General features: G+C 36.2%; 1 long non-coding RNA gene across 2 annotated transcripts in view; it reads left to right on the forward strand.

Annotated features, from left to right (window-relative positions):
• LOC132132519 (uncharacterized) overlaps positions 1 to 15,756 on the forward strand; it is a 54,742-nt gene extending 38,986 nt beyond the window's left edge. For both annotated transcript variants that reach the window (XR_009429048.1, XR_009429047.1), the window contains exons 4-5: positions 15,067 to 15,246; positions 15,368 to 15,756. This is a non-coding gene — a long non-coding RNA (uncharacterized LOC132132519). The remainder of the gene's footprint in view (positions 1 to 15,066; positions 15,247 to 15,367) is intronic.
• Positions 15,757 to 17,359: the final 1,603 nt, after the last annotated feature.

Raw genomic sequence — 17,359 nt, forward strand, 5'->3', positions numbered from 1 at the left:
ATATATTCTTTTATGAAGGAATACTCTGAGATGGCTATATCTATTACCACCCCAGAGGGTAAAAATATTCATTTCATGATCTTTATTTGAATAATCTCAACATTTATTCTTAAAGCCAAAGAACTATTGCAGTAACACAGCACAAGCTGATTCAGGAAGGAATAACTAAAATCACTCTCTTGAGCAGGTCATTTTAATAACTCATTCAGAAAGACAAGAAATGCTATTTAGATTTACTACAGACTTTTTTGTTGTCGTATTGAATATTATATCTGTTAAATAATTTACAGTTGAAAATGCATGTAGCTACTGTTAAAAATATAATAAAAAGATATTACAGTAAGTTTAACAAGAAAATTCTATATCAGTCTTTACTTAAAAAAATGTTTGTGTGTATATATATATATATATATATATATACACAAGATTTTAATTTACAAAGTTAGAATGTTCCTTGTAATTCCTAATAATTTACATTATCTGAGAGGTATTTCATTTGTAAGCTAAGCGGACATCATAACTGAAATTTAAATATTACCAAAAGAATTCAGAATCTGGAATGAATTCAAATCTGGACATTTTTATCGAAACTCAGCTCTAGTCTTAGTCTTTTTCTTGTTTTCTTCTCTTTGCCTTGTTAACCTTTTCTTGTTCTAGAAGAGCCACTTGTTAGATTACCTGAGTTGTTTGTTTTTTTTCTCAAAATCTGAGAAGATATCAATATGCTCTTTAGGCGATACATTTGAGATATTAAAGAATGTCTTATTTGGGAACTTTCTTTCCTCCAGTCCCTGCAAGGAATCTTATTGATTTATCATTGATGTACTGATTGAAAAGTCAAATCTAAAATTTATGATGGTGAACAGCCTTAGTTAATCAGGGCTAATAGAATGAATGAATCTTTGTTAATAGGCTTCGGCAGACTATGTAATTAGCTCTGACAGAAACGAGTTCAGTGTGTGAAGCAATTAGAGGCCAGTGAAGAGCTGTAGGGAGTTTAACACCTTATCTACATCCTGTATGCATACTCTCACACTCTGCTACATCTTTAACACATTATCTTCTACTTCAAATTTGGATTTATTCTCTTCATCTTATTCTGATGGGATGTGTCACTCCCAGTATACCCTATTCCAGATATATTGACTGACATTTGGAGTGTCGCTGTGATCCAGCTTCTGAGGCTCTGGGCAACAGGGCAGATACCTGTGTGAGTTTCATCTCAGTGACACAAGGGACACTTCAGCTGGTGGGCCGAACTCAGTAGCACTGTGAACATCTCTTTGTGTGAGCTCCATAGACACAAATACCATGGCATTTCATCACATATCTGGTGTTATTTTATTTCAATAAATAATTGTGATGCTAAAGCCTTGAAATGGAGGCTGAATGACATCCAGATCTTTTGTCAATTGATTGATGCCACTGTCTTCTTCCATGTCAGCAGAAAAGAGCAAATGAAAAGAATTCATTTCTGTCAGACCAGCTTCTCATCAGGCAATGGCCATATCTGATGAGGGATATTTTTGCTGCTCACTGAGAAGCACTGATGACCAAGTGAAATGACAGACAGAGATTTGTTGAATTAACCATGTGTGTCTTTCTCCTATTTGCAAAATATAACATTGTGTTAAATGTTAAGCATTTAACATGATCGATGTTACTAATTAGCTTACATTTGATTAATAAACTAAAAAGTGCATTATGTTAATATTCCCTAATTTTATCAAAATATTTTTATTTGTATTTTTATGTAAATTCTAATATTTATGTGTTTCCATGTTTAAAATAGGGCTCCTAATCATCAAATAATTCTAGACACACACACACGCACAGTGTTGGTATAGTAAAGAATCACCCCCCAATTTAAAATAATATTTAAAAAAAATTTGCTTTGCAGCCTGAAATGAAGGCGGCACTCAGTGCAACTTGTAACATCCAAGTGAAAGATATAACACCGACATGTCAGAAAAAAAAAAAAAATAATAATAATAAAAATCATTGAGTTGGATAAAGGATAGCATTATTAACATAATTTTGTCAGACTGAATTTTGGCAAACAGTGTCTTTCCCGCATTCACATGCTGAAAGTTGCATGACTGGACATAGCTTCCCGAGACTGTTAAAAAAAAATAAAAATAAAAAGGCAGCCAAGTGAGCTTCTTCTGGACTTTGCTCTCTAATCAGCTGCACTTTAAAATTGTATTACAGTCCTTTACTATGTCTTTAGATTTATGCTGGAAGTTTTTTATATACTGATCAAGAGTGCAAATATGAATGCTGCAATGAAGGACCAGAGTGCTCAGTGCTGCTTGAGCGAACTCAGGCTAATGTAAATGCTGCAGCTGGGAAACTCAGGAAAGCCAAACGCTATGAGTGTATTTTATGCGTTAACTACATTTCTTTGCAAGCCAAAAATAGACGGCTAATCAAGAAATACCTGTTTTTACCTCTTTTAGGAAAGTGTTTGTATGTGCTGAGAGTAACTTAAGTGCTGAAATGTACGAAAAATTGGTTTTGCTGGCCTCCATCTTCATTTTAATAAACAAAGCAGCCCTCCTTCCCAATAAGATCTGTGTTTTAAAATCATTCCATACCATGCCCAGGGCCTTTTGTGGTGAGGGAATCTATACCTATTTAGTCATTAGGATGTCTGGGATATTTCATGCAGAAGCTAAGTTCGTTAATTTGTTCCATACAATCCTGTATTTGAATTTGCCAGAGGGAAATTTTATTTCTCCTTGTTTCTGATGGCAGGCCAGAACTATTGCTTTTCTGCTTGAGGGATGCCTGGGGTTGTATCAAGTAAATGCAAAGATTTTATCCCATTCTCTCTACTCTGGAAGATTCAGGCTGAGTTTTTCATTACTGAGGGTGTGATCTCTGCCAGAAGGCAAAGAGAGCGAAAGTGTGGCTGAGTGATATTGGCAGAAACACAATTGAACATTGCTATTGTTTCTGCTTGTGATGGATCTTCCAGTAAGAACCATTTTTTGGTGCGTTTTACAGCAATAAAAATGAATATTACTGCTGTTAAAATGGGCAAATTAAACATGATTCTTGAACTTAATATAATTTCATTAAATTTGTACAATGGAACTGTGCTTAATCCATTTGTGGTGGGACTATGGGTTTTTTTTATATTTTTTTATTGATTTGAGAATTATTTTTTAATGAAGTTAATTTAAGTTAGTACTCCAAATTAAAATATGTTTTTTATTGTTTTATTTCTGGTTGTATGACAGGAAAAACAAAACAAAAAACAAAACACTGTTAGTCATCAGGGTCACACTTTAGTTTGGGAATATGTGTGTGTATGTGTGTTTGCGTGTGTGTGTGTGTGTGTGTGTGTTTAATAATTCATATTGTGTTACAAAAGTATGTCCATGTGGTCTGATGCCACAATTTGAATTCTTTTTTTTTTCACTGCATCTTGTTGAAATGAATTTATGTTCATACATTAAGACCGAAAACAAATCTGTTCAAGCAATTTATAAAACCTGATATAATCACAAAGAAGTTTTCCTAATTTTCATTTAATTCATTGAACATTAAACATCTTTAGTGTATAATACAAAATCATTGGTACTCAAGACAATAAAACCACATAATCATAAACTATGAAATCCTGCAATTACAGAGCCATATCCCATTATGTTGAGATTCCTTGTGCTTTTTAGGGGATACATCGATAAACAAGAGCGGCTGTACCGCTGTCTGAAGAAGCCACATTCAATTAAGTGACACTTTCAGTAATGAGCTACAAAGCTTTCCCTCATTGCTTTGTTCATGCTACCGGAATACTGCAGAATTTTGGTGACACTGTTTAATTCTGTAAATAGACAGTAATGTCTGAAAATAACACATGGTAAACAAACAAATGTAGCTGCCATGGTGGGTGATATTTTGAATGCATTTATTCTGTTCTCTTTAGGCAAAGCACATACTAACCTGTTATACAGTATATGCCCACCTTAAATGGAAATATAAATAGTACAGATCATCCTACAAGGTCATTCATGGTCCAAACTAAATGCTAGTAATCTTGATGAAAGTCCCGATAAAATGTCAAATTATAGACTTTTCACATTGGCCTTCTTCAAATTAGATTTTAAAATGTACTTTAGTTATCTTATTCTTCGATGTCACGCTGTAATGAAACTCTTTACTCTTTTGCCCATTCTGGATGAGTGTATCACCATAAAATTTAACAAAATTACAGAAAAAAAAAATATATATACAATAGTTGAACTTAGGACTAGACCATTTTGTTAGCAGTATTCAGGTTGGTTACTGCATGATTGGGACTGATATGAAGAAACATCCTCACTATACAATGAAGAAGACACTGAAAGCTCTGGAAAATATGTCATTCTAGCCACTGAAAGTGTTGTTTAAATAGTTTCGATTGGTTTCCATGGTGCTGATGAAATGTGGTTCATGATGAAACAGATTGGTTGGTATAGCTTAGCACTGTTCTTTTGATAAGATAAAGAACAAAGAACCTTGAAGCTTTTAAAAAGCCACTTGTCCACTACTGCCAACATTTACAAAGCAATCAGTAAGGGACCATGGAGCCGTATCAGATATTCCAGTGTCGGTGTGTGTGTGTGTTTGTGTGTTTATGTAGTATTTATGCATTTCCTTTTTGAATAGCTCTCATCTGTTTATTAAGTGTCTTGTCATTTAAAAGCTTTCTCCCTGGTGACAGTGATAAAGTACATTTGTATGCCGGAGAGTATGTGAGTCTTCTCAAATGTGGACCAGCAATCACTGCTCTGTTCATTTCAAGTATTATTTTCATTTTCTTCAAATATTGGTGATTAAATGAAACAGTGAAAAGAGAGGTTCATGTCTGTGTCTATAGGTAAAATATTCCGACACTTTGTATTTTACCATAGTTAGTCTGTTTCTAGAATTAGTTTGATTCAGCCCCCCCCCCCCCCATGTTGTTTCACTTTGTATTTTTGCAACCATAGTACGTTTCTATCACCAATAATAATAATAATAAAAATAATTTTAAAAAACTGAGTAGCCGGGAAATTATTTCTTCTCTGTTGCATAAATGTTTTAGACGGCCATTAAAATGGTGGCAAAATGAGACAAAAAAAAAAAAGAAAGAAAAAACCACAGTAAATTGGGAAACAATTTCCAAATGACACAAAAGTTGTACAAAAGCCAATTTTAGAAGAAATTACTGTTTTGAACCATTTATTTTTTAAACAGTCAATAAAATTCATTAACTCACTTGTGAATTAACGATTTGAATCTGATTCACTTATTCAAAGAATCACTCACAGCTGTTACGTAGTTCACAACTGACTCCATCAGTGAACTGTGAGTAATTTTTTTGATGAGTCGAATGCAAAACAAATGTATTCATAATGCAAACCCTAGTTTGTACAATTCAAAACTCGCTTCTAAATAAATATCTTTTAGTGATTTTGTATTGGTTAAGTTTTTACTCAACAGTAGCTGTTCACTTTCACGATTCAGTACAGTCAAAACACCATAAATGAGTCTTCTTAAAAATGAACTCGCCATAGATAAACACACAATTAATGCATGCAAAAGAGATTATGTGACTTCACAAGGGTGGACTAGCAATCACTTCTTTGTTGATTTCAAGTCTTATTGCTTCGTTTCTTCAGACATGGCAGAGGAAGAGACAGGCTGACAGCTGTCTGACTGTGTCCATACTGTCATGATGTTCCTGTTTTACTATATTTAATCACTTCTGAGTGCCACAGAGCTCTTCTGTCTTCAGCCCCCTCAGTGTCTGACCCTCAGTCTCCATCCACCCACAGTCCTTCTCTGTCCATTTCTTGTGGGAGGAAAACTAGCGACAGCATCGTCCTGTCTAATAGCACAGTGGCCTTTAGACCTGGGACCATTGATAGCATCAGCATCAAGTTCATCCGAAGCCCCTTGCCCTTCACTGACTCCCCATTGTCTGGGATGGAGCTGGGATAAATGGTGCACCAGTAAATAATGCTGATTGGCCAGTGAACAAACCCCAGGGGATTTCATTAATATGGCGGCAGATGCAGCATCATTAGAGTGCTATCCTCTGTCGTCGTGGCCTGAGTATGAAAAGGAGGACGTGGGAGATGGGAGGGTAGGTAGGTGGGTAGGGAAATATGTATTATTCTGTGTGATCTTTGAGGTATCTTACTGCAAATGAGGATCTCTTGTGGTTCTACCTGTCTATGTCTCAGTCTGAGTTCACCTTCATTGATTCTGTAAACATTTGCAGCTCTTTAAGCTCTTCACAGCCATCGACTTCTTTTGAAGAGAAAAGGTAATCATGAAATTATCTGGTGCGGGATTTGTCACATCGCCGGGATTCGCAGCGAATGAAGTGTGGTGGTATCCTGCAAAGAGAAAGTCTCTTTCTCTCTCTCTTGTCTTGGTGTCAGTAATATCCATTAGACTGATAGATGGTGGTAGAAAGATGTCTCTTTACCAGCAGACACAGGGACATGTCTAGTTCGTCAGAGATGAATAGACCACACTCGGAGTGGAAGGCTGGTTTTATGCCAAAACTAGTCACCCTCACAGAAACAGTCCAGTGTGATTCCGTAAGAAATCACTGTCTTTTTAAAATGCTTTATAAAACTGCAAGCGTTTCAGTATCATATCTGTTAAAGCCAGCAAGAAGGATGAGTTATGGTCTATTTTTGAAACTCTAAAGGTACTTTCACGCTGATGACTTGACAATATTAGCTTTTCAACTTGAGTCTTGGTAGGCACTGCATCTTAACAAGGGCTTTAATGTTGATTATTATTATTATTATTTTCTTTATAAGGTAATGAATTCCAGTTAATCTCATATATATATTATTTATTTATTAGTTCCTTGCAGATAGTCTTACTTGTTTTATGTGTGTGCATTTATATATTGATTTATTTAGCTGATAGCCTGTAACTGAGTACGAGTACAGTGGTTGAACTCTTTCTGCTTTGTTTCAATAGCCACCTATTGCTGTTGATTCCCAAGCTATAATCGGTTGCTTTTTCTGCAAATTGCTGTCAGTGTGTGTGCGCTTTAAGAATCACCACAGAGTTCATTGCGTTGGACTCGACTTCATTATAGAATAGTGGCTGTGATAACACTTACCTTCAAAGAAGTTAACCCAACCTGTTCTGCGTGTACTTCATCTCTGATCCACGGTCGTTAATTCTCTGATTAATGAACTGAATAATGAGTGTGTTTATTTCTCCATATCGGTGCGTGCAGTCGTTTTTCGAGAGTGTGAGGCATGTTTAATTGCAGAGCTGCTCTGTGTGATGACTGGGCTCCTACTAGGACTGTGATTGGCATATCACTCTCTTCACTGAAAGAAAACGGGTGAAGAAGAGTGAGAAAGATCCCCTCTCTGCCATGAAGAGAATGATGATGCACGTTTCCAGCAGCAGTTATTATCAGCCTACCTCTGGCTGTGGCTATGAGACATCATTATGCCCCTATTGAATTTTACTCAGCAATAAGCTACCTGCTGCTTCCACTCTCTTTGGCCCAGGATGATAGAGTTGCACTGACACCAGGAGAGCGAGTAGCTTGTGTCTGTCACCCAACCCAACTCCCCCAGTCACCCCTCCTACACATTTAACCCAGTGTCCTTAAAAATGGGGTCATTATAGTGGTGAGATGTTTGGTTGTTTAATACATTTGACAGCCTTTTTCTTGAGAAATATGTTTCTTTTCTTATTCCACATTGTTTTGCTGTAACTTAAACTGAACAAACAGTTTTAATGTTTTTATGGTCACATTTCATTTTAAGGTCCAATTCTCGTTATTTACAAGCCATTAACTACTGTATGACTTTTGCCTCAAACTCCTAATTTGCTGCTCATTTATAGTTAGTAAAGTAGTTGCTAAGTTTAGGTATTGGATAGAATTAGAGATGTAGAACATAGTAATGCAGAATATGTGCTTTAGAAGAACTAATAAACAGCCAGTATGTTAATAATAATTATGCTAATTAGCAACCAGTTAATAGTGAGAATGGTCACTATAGTAAAATGGGTTACACTTTATTTAAAGTGTCCTTGTTGCTGTGCAATTATGTATATCATTTTATAGTAATTTTAATTAACGTGTACTTATTATATGGTTAGGGTTAGGATTTGGGATTTGCTTAGGGTTCCCTGCAAGTAATTATGCATAATTCTATTAAATATACTGTTGAAACTTAATTTCCTGTAAAGCTATATGATTAAACTTGAATTGAATAATTAATAGTTATTATAATAGTAAGTAAATGTAAAATCAAAGTATCATAAAAAATTCGGACTGCAGGATAAGGTTAAAAGTAGCCTAATGTTTACCCATTGCACATCATAAACCCATTTTTTTTTTGCAAGTACCAGATGTGGGGGTCATAAAATATTTTAATAGGCCTACGACTGCATTAACTTGATCACAGTGTAATAAAATCATTGTAATCTATGCTTTCATTTCCCCAGTTATTCAAGCAGCGAATAAAAAATAATCTCTTACTTACATCACAAGTACATCTGCAATGTAACATCACTCATTTTATTAGGCTATTTTTAACTGTGTAGTTGAGCAGTTTTGGAGGGATTTATTGTATTTTTTTATTTTGTCTGAATTTGTAATAATCTAAATATATATAAATATATCATACTGCACCTCCTAAGTCTCAGTTCAGTTAGTTTGAAGCGTTCACATATGTCCAAATTTATGCAAGCAACCCTCAGACCCCTGAATCAAACCAAGTGTGAAAACACCCTGAGAAAGAATGTAAAAATGAGAGTCCAATCTTGATTCTCAGCTCTCTCGCCTGTAGCTATGAGTCACATAAACTGCACTAGTTTTAAAAGGCGTGTGAAAGGATGTCAAAGATCCTTCATTAGCCTTTCCGCTTCTGAATTTAGCCTTTAATTTCCATAATGAATGAGACCACAGGACTCCTTTTGGTTAAACATCTTCTGATCCACGTGCCCTTACAGACTACACCAAATTATTTATAATGTGTTCTGGAGTCGCAGAATAGCAATAACCCGTATGCAAATAGCGGACCGCAGACCGGCTGCTCACATTTAGCATGCCGCGGCCCGCGCTGACAGAGCCATGACAATCGGTGAGACAAAAGCATGCGTGTTGATTGATGTGGAGTCTTCAGAAGAGCCATTGTCCGTGTTTTCATTTATGCAGATAAGGAGACTCATTCCTCAGTTTCCAAGTGACAAGGACAGCTCCTCTACAACCCCTCATCTCAATTTTCATATGTTTGTATTTGCTCATGAGATTTAGCACCAGGGCTTTGCAGATCCGTCTGCAGTAGGCCTAAGTTTTATTTCTTCTGCAAATAGTGTGTTGGGGATCGTACAAATAGGTCTTTTGCTTGCATTTAAAATACTCATTGTAATAAAAGAACACAGTTGATAACAATGTATTTAAATGTATCAGCGTTTTGTATTCTCTTCTGTCAAAGCTTGTTTCTGCCTGGGGTTAAATAAAATTAAATAAAAGGTAGGCTACTTGCAACTTTTTATCTCACAATCCGGACTTTTCCCCCTCTAAATTCTGTGGAAAAAGTCTGAATTGCGAGATGTTGCAAAAAGTTTTTCTCACAATTGCGAATATATATTGCAATTCTGACAAAAAAAGTCTAAATTCTGATATATAAACTAGAAACTCAGAGATAAAAAGTCGGAACCGCGAGATGTAAACGTAAAATTTGGTGAAAAAAAATCTGGAATTGCGAGAAAAATTCTGAATTATCAAGAAGTTTGAGGCAGTACCAATATTTTATATGAGGATCATGAATTTAGGAAGGATTTTGGATTCGTTTTACTAAGGAAAAGTAAGAGCATTTTTTTTTTTGAGCATGTGGGATTAATTTATTACTTTGATGGGCAAATCTGCAGATTGAGTTGGTATATCACAGTTGTGAGCATGCAGCATGTGTCAGTCTTCATTTTAAGTTGACCAAGTAAAACATCTACTTTTTTTATAGAACAGCTGAAAATTTAAGATTCTTGTCATTTTGCATTTATATTTTCAATGTTCTTTTTGCTGACACTTTATGTTAAGCAATGTAGTTAGCCTATACTAAAAGTTTACAGTAACATAATAAATGCACTGTAGAAATGTCAGGAATAAATCTGTTCTGTCGACTCCCAAATTTAATGATGTTGCAGCATAATTTATCAATTTATTTAAAGAAAAATTTCAGATGAAATGCTTTGTAATTTCACAATTAATTTCAACATTGGTAATAATAACATCCTTCACATTATTAGGCCTATCACTTACAGCAGATATTATTCATGCTAATTTTCAACTCGTTGCTTGAGACCTTCTGTAATGTTTCTCTGTGCAAGCAACAGTATCCGAGGAGTTAAAATAAGCAAACATGAGAATTCTCTTTATGTATTATTTACGTGCATGTGCGAAAGTGCAAAAGAAAAATGATGAGAGTGAGACAGCAGGACTGAAATAGCTATTATTTGCTAATAACAATAAATAAAATCATGTCAATAGCAGATTTTATTAAGCATTCATTTGACGTTAAAGCTGTCTTCAGTATTTTTCCTTATGAGCGAGCAGCAACAAGATTCTTAACATTTCACATTCTGCGTGAGACCCTTGAGATCAAGGCATTCATGCATGTTGCAAAATGCGAGCAATTAATACATTTCCCAATCAAAGTGAATAATTCAATTCCCTGGAGTTCAGCGGTGAATTTAGTTTGCTTTTTATAATTTCAACTTTCTCATTTCCCCACCTGGCTCCTCTCTGATGCACGCAGCCATGTTAATTTTCATTGAATGTCCGGCCTGTCTGATGCAAATGTTTCTGGATTCTTTCTGTATAAGATGACTAATTAAAAGAAGGGCCAGGATCTGCCCATTCTGGGAGTGCGTGTATGTAGAGAGTCTGTGTGGGTGGGTTTACTAAGAGAAAGATCCAGTTGATAAATAGCCGTCTCTCCCTTTGTCTCCCCTTCACTGATCATAAACATTCCCTGATTATCCAGCTGACAATGGCCACAAATGTTCCTCATTCTCATGATGGATTGGTAGGAGACAGATGGACAGAGAGAGAGAGAATAAAAGACAGAGGCTGACTGGTTGGCCTGGTTTTTCTCAATCTGTGAACAAATAAAACCAATAGGTCTGGGCACCATATCCTCCTTTTTTGTGAAGTATGAGGGCAGATAATGCTTAGACCTCTCTACGTGAACTTGGCCAAATAGACAGTGCTACAATGACCTGAGAGTTGCAGCTTGCATCGATTTTGTAGCAGGGAAAAGGAGAGTAATCCTGCGTTCTCTGTCCATTTAATTATAGCCTTACTGGGAAAAGCTACTATTATTTATTTGGTTCCAGACTGGCAGGCCTGATTCAGCGGGGAGAACAGTAGTCATCTAGCAGCTCTCGATACTTAGTATGCAGGTAATGAAATTTTATGTGACAGTGCTGAGTTCTGCTGCTGAACAGCCTGTAATTGTGTCTGTTATGTGGAGAGAGTGGAAAAAAAGCGAGCAAGAGAAATGAATGAGTTGGTCTAAAGAGGCTGCCATAACCTCCTGCAAGAACTGCACTCTCCACAGTAACTCAAGTATTATCTAAACTATATCCGTTATTAATGTGCTTTCTCTATTGCTGAACAGCTGAGGTAGTGTACTATAAAAACTCTCCAGCAAATTGAAGAAATGTTTTGCCCCAAAATTTAAAAAACAAACTGTAAATGTACTTTATTTACATTTTATGTCATTCCAAACCACTGTTACAAAAGCAATGCGAGCTGCAACTATAGAAATGTTTCATCAATAAGAAAAAAAAGATAAAGATAAAAGATTTAAAGTTAAACCATTTAAATTTTCGAAAAGTTGAAGTACAGACAGTACTAAAATGACTAAAGCTATATCTTAAAAATAAAAATAACACTAAAAAGAAAACAAAGTTAATTTGAAAAATTTAAAATAATAACTAATTAAAAATAATAATATATACTTAATATATTATAATGCTATATGTCATGCCCCTGGACTCATTAGGTTGTGTTTTCCCTCCATGTGTTCAGTGTCCCTTGGTTATTACAGTATGTCATTATGTTCAGGTGTGTCTTGTAATTAACTTCATTAACTTCCCCCTTATAAGTTGCATTTAATTCAGTGTTTGGTTGTCCGGTCTCGTCGATTTACGTATACGTTTGTTTCTGCCTTTTACCTATGGATTACCCCATATGGATCATATGCACCACACTTCTCTCCTGCACCACACTGTGACAATATATAAATGTAAAAATTCGAAAAAAATACACTTTTGCAGTGTGAACATTCTGCTAAAATATATGCACCGAAATTCAAACAAAAACCTTAGAGTAAATGCTGTCTGTAATAATACGTTTTATATTATTTTTATGTTTTGTCATCAACGCGAAACCTGGCATGATGCATCTTTTTATGTGCTATTCCTTTAAAGCCTTAAATTCTAAAAGTACGATTTAGATGTATTGAGTGGCAGAGCCTTCTCGATTCTCTAATAATCCATCATAATTTTTTTTTTTTCTGTATGAAAATCTGAAGCTTGAGCTCAAAATTAACTTGCCACTTGTGTTGTATTTGACTGAAATATTTGGTGTATTGGTTTGGTTTCTGTTGAAAGCCCAAACAAATCCTCTGTAGTGAGACTTGCTGGAGAAAGAAGTATCGAAGGTCGTTGTGTTTCAGTGAGTCAGCTCATTTTTACTCCAGCGGGCTACTGCTTAGATTCAGATCTCAGTGTGGCGACTTTCCCATGACCCAGGAATAATCTCTTACCTAATTTGGTCATAACTGCAACCACACTATAAGCAATGCTGAGCCACTGTCACAGAGCAAGAGAGAGTGAAAGTCCTATCAATTCCCTTTTGCTCTATTATGAGTCTTCACTCTTGCTCTTTTTACATCTAATCCAATAAATCGTTCTTCCCACTTTCTTTGCAGTGACTCCAGCTGCCCTTGCACAATTTTACTTTACTCATATTCGACCGCTGAGAGAGGGTCAGATGTAAATATAGTACACAGTTGGCATGTTTAAAGAGGTTTGTTTTCGCTGTCTAAGTCAGAGGCATCCAAAGGTCATTTCCACCTTCCACTCTTTAACTCTTTAATTCTTTGTTTGTTTCTCTGTCAGGTAAATTAATGCACTCTAATATGTTTTCAGCTGATGTGCCATATGTGGCCAAGAGAGACAGAGAGTGTAAATTAGATTCAGTGCTTCTAAAGGTCAGCTTCGCTTTCCTGGATGAAAAAGCTGTTTTAGTATGACCACCAAACCTTTGCTTTGACACTGTCATTCTGCACAGTGAAATCCCACATTTACTGTCATAGTTTTTAGTACATGACTCATTGAGTTTATGAGTTATAAACCATATATGACCATAAAACTGATCATTAATTTTTTTCTTTCAGAACTCATTGTTCATTGTTTATTATTTGCATGCCAATCTTGCAAAATGGTATAATGCTGTTTTTTGCACGTTTTGAAACACTAAAAGTGAAATGCCTAGAGAGTGGCACTAAAATAGTTTTTTTCTAAACCAGATGAATGTTAATCTGGCAACATTTTATTACACTGCTTATTGTATCTATATGAACTGTCTGGTGATTGGTGCTAGAATGTTAATGCTCTATAAATACAGACCACCTACACTAAACCCTATACCCTAAACCTAACTGATATTGTTAACAAAAGCAAACGTGAGATAAAAAATATATATGCAATATGCAATAATATGCAAGTCTTTGAGCTATTTTATTGAGCCTTGTGTTTCACAGGATCGTACCTGAGCACTATGCATTACAAGTGTAATGCTGTACCAGGTGAGGTACTGAGCAAGTGAGGTACTGAGCAAGTTTACTACATTAGCCATACATATGGAGCTGGTTATGTGATTCAAATCTCAAAATTTATTTGATTACTAATCACATAACATGGTAAAAGTGGTGTGACGAGTGGGGCGGGGCCGAGGGACGTGGGAACGAGTGAGGCCGGTGGAGTGATTGGGAAATGAACGACACCTGTTCGACCCACCGGTCTCGAGTCCCACGGAGGAGATGGAAGGATATAAAACAGGAGCGACGACAGTGAAGGACGAGAGAGCACCAGGCCTGGGCTTTATTTTATGTTTTGGGTTTTATTTGTGCGCATCAGTCATCCGTGAGGGGCTGATGCGCTGTTTTGTGTTTATTTTGATTATTAAAGTTTCATTTTGATTGTCCGCCGGTTCCCGCCTCCTTCTTCCCGATGATTATGGAGTTTTGATTATTACAAGTGGTATAAGGCACAATATAATATTGTGCAGGGAACCTAACAAAAGTAAGTCTTTATTAACTGATAATCTGCCCTGTAATCATATTTTGCATGAAAAGGAATGAAAGATGTTGGTGTTTTACTGCCAGTAGTGTTCATTTCAGGTGAAAACTCTAGTGAATAGTATTTTCCAATGAGTCTGTTGACATGGCTCACATAATTAATTTAATTGAATTTTTTTCTTGCAATGAGCATGTTTTTATGCCCACGGACAAGTGATAGTCATCTCTTTGTGTTTCTGTAAGCCTGTTGCACTAATCAAATCTGCTGTAATTGTAAACCAGAGTTTGCATGGAGTTCACACTTGAGATTTAAGTTAGTATTACACTGTTCAGGGTTAAAGATATTTCGAGACACACAGCTCTTTATTAGACAAAACAATGCAGTTGTGTCATTACTAATGGACATCCTTGAGTGTGCCATGTTAAAATATGGGAAATTAATGCAGTTGGATTGCAATTAAACCTCTGTTGTGATCATTAGACTGTCTTCTCTCATATTTTTCAGGATAATAGTGCTTTGTTGTAAGTCTTTGAATGAAACTTTATTATTTGCTGCTTTTTGTTTGTGTGCATACAGGCCAAAGGCTAATTGAGAATTCAATTTTAAAGGAGAACTGGCTCAAAATACGAAGCTTAATATGTCAGTCAGAAGAAATAAAGAAGCAGGTGCACACAAAGACAAAGACATCACAGTATGTTTAGGCTTATGTGACTTTCCATCTCTGTCTTATAGATATCCCTCTCTGATGACTGGAGATTGTCTGGATACAGTGCTGTAGGAGAAGAAATTTAGCTCTATACCTGAACCCTCCTAATGGTGTCTTTAAGTCTTAAAGCTCGACTTCAAACAAACAACTTCAACAGCAAGGTTAATGCCTCCCACCTAAGGCCCCAGGACACATGCCTCCTTCAGGTTAGTGATCCATATTACCTCATCAAAATATTTAGTCATTAAACATCCATCTCTCTCGCCATTCTCAATGTTAATGTCATTGCAACTCTGTTTATTTGTATTCACTTTCAATCCTAACTAGATTTCATTTGCATTCTCTGGTTCTTGTCCATGCAGAAGTCGTTCCATATTGCTAGGGTGTTGTAAGTCATTGCCAATGAATTGCATTACAATTACTAATGTTTTTTTTTAAAGGTTTTTGAAGTGTTCTCTATATGGCTGCCATGTTGTTCTGGCTGGTTCTGGTTAAGGACGTTGTTAAGTGATGGCCATTTAAAAGGAACCATACATTCTGAAAAATAAAAAATGTAAGCATAATTAATAGGTGAATTTATTTTGCCTGATTTGATTATAATTAACAAGTTCTCGTTTTGATTTCAATTTGATTCTGGTTCATTATATATTTCTGTGACAATGTCTGTTCTGTTTTGCTTATCCCCTAGTTGTTGCAGTAATTATACAGGAAACCTTCTAATTTGGTACTATTAATTCGGTCTTGATTTCACTTTGTAGCCTTGTTTGAAATGTGCTTACGTCTCTGAATGGAGAAACATCAAGTTCTCCAAAACTGTTTACCAAGCTTACCAGTTCACCAGCCCATACGCAATTGCAGTCCTAAGTGCGCGTTTCAGAACATTGTTTATTTCTGTAACAAGCAAAACTTCTAAGGGCAGCTGCAGTGGCACCATGACTTTACCAATTGGCGATTGGCTTTTTTATTTAGAAGGCGGGACTGTTCTGCCATTTTACACTTTCTCCCATTCATAAGAGTTATTTCTCTACTGTAGCGGAACTGACCCGAATCAGACAAATTAAAGAGTCGATCTGGACTGTGGTTGAAACACGAGCCGAATTCCTCAGAAAGGCAACAGGAAGTCATAAAACATTCTGTGCCACAAGTCCCAAGCAAGATAACAACCAACCATTTCACAGAACAGCTTTCAACATTAACACCACTAGAACAATTATTGACAATTTAAATTCGGAGAAGAGATTGTCAAATTTGGGGCAAGTAATTGAGATGCAACGCCGGACATCACATGTAAACCCATGAGTGTTATACACAATATAACACTTCCCCCACCTAGCAGAACCTGACTGAAATTCCTAAAGGGGGCCTTTGAACCTCTGGTCTCCACAGAAATCTTTGTCAGATAATGTCTTTTCTACATATATATGGAACAAAATGAACTCAAAAAGACTTATAAATGAATATCAGTCCATCGCTTCACTCCATATTCATTTATATGTAACCCACACATTTGACTATCATGTTTATAATCTCTTATTGTGTATGTCTTTTAATAACTATGGGATAGCTTAAGGATTTATAATCATGTTTGGTATGTTTGTGATTGAATCTGTTAGCTTGAAACAGTCATGACCATCAGTTATTTGTCAAATGTATCATATTCTTGTTATAGGAATCATGTCCAAAATTAGACACTGCAAGAGCAGGAAAATTCGGACCACGTGCTTGGTAAGATAACATATGATTTATGATACGCCCAAGCCAAGACAATACCTGATTGGTCAAGACAACATTTGAGGTGTGGCCAACAGGCCAGTTTAAATACTTAGGACACCATAAAATCCTGCTTTTAGCTTTTAGCTTGCGTTAAGCTTCTGCTATTAGTCATGCCTGCTTTTAGTTTGCTTTTTTTGCTTTAGTACTTAGCTTTAGCTTTTAGCCATGCTTTTAGTCATCACTGTTCTTTGAGCGCGGTTCCAGCGTGCTTCGGCCTGCACGCCTGCTGCTACTTAGCCACGATGAGAAGAAACACCACCTAGTCTCGTCAAACTTTACTTCTTTTTTTTCCGTTTGAGAGTTTCATGTTTTGAGTTAAGTTTTGTAACGGTGTCTGACCTCGAGTGCCCGTTCAACTTCAACCAGCCACACAACTCCACGTCTTCAGCCAACGCCCAACCACGGGCTTCCCAAGACGTCCCTTTCAACGACAACAAAAGGACACCTTTACACAGGCAATGTACCTCCAGACTGATCTATACTGGTTTATCTAATATAATGTTAACCTCATCGAGGTTTTAACTCAATGCGATGGTTAATTAAGTG

Source organism: Carassius carassius, chromosome 49 (assembly GCF_963082965.1).
Source record: "Carassius carassius chromosome 49, fCarCar2.1, whole genome shotgun sequence".
Classification (NCBI taxonomy): domain Eukaryota; kingdom Metazoa; phylum Chordata; class Actinopteri; order Cypriniformes; family Cyprinidae; genus Carassius; species Carassius carassius.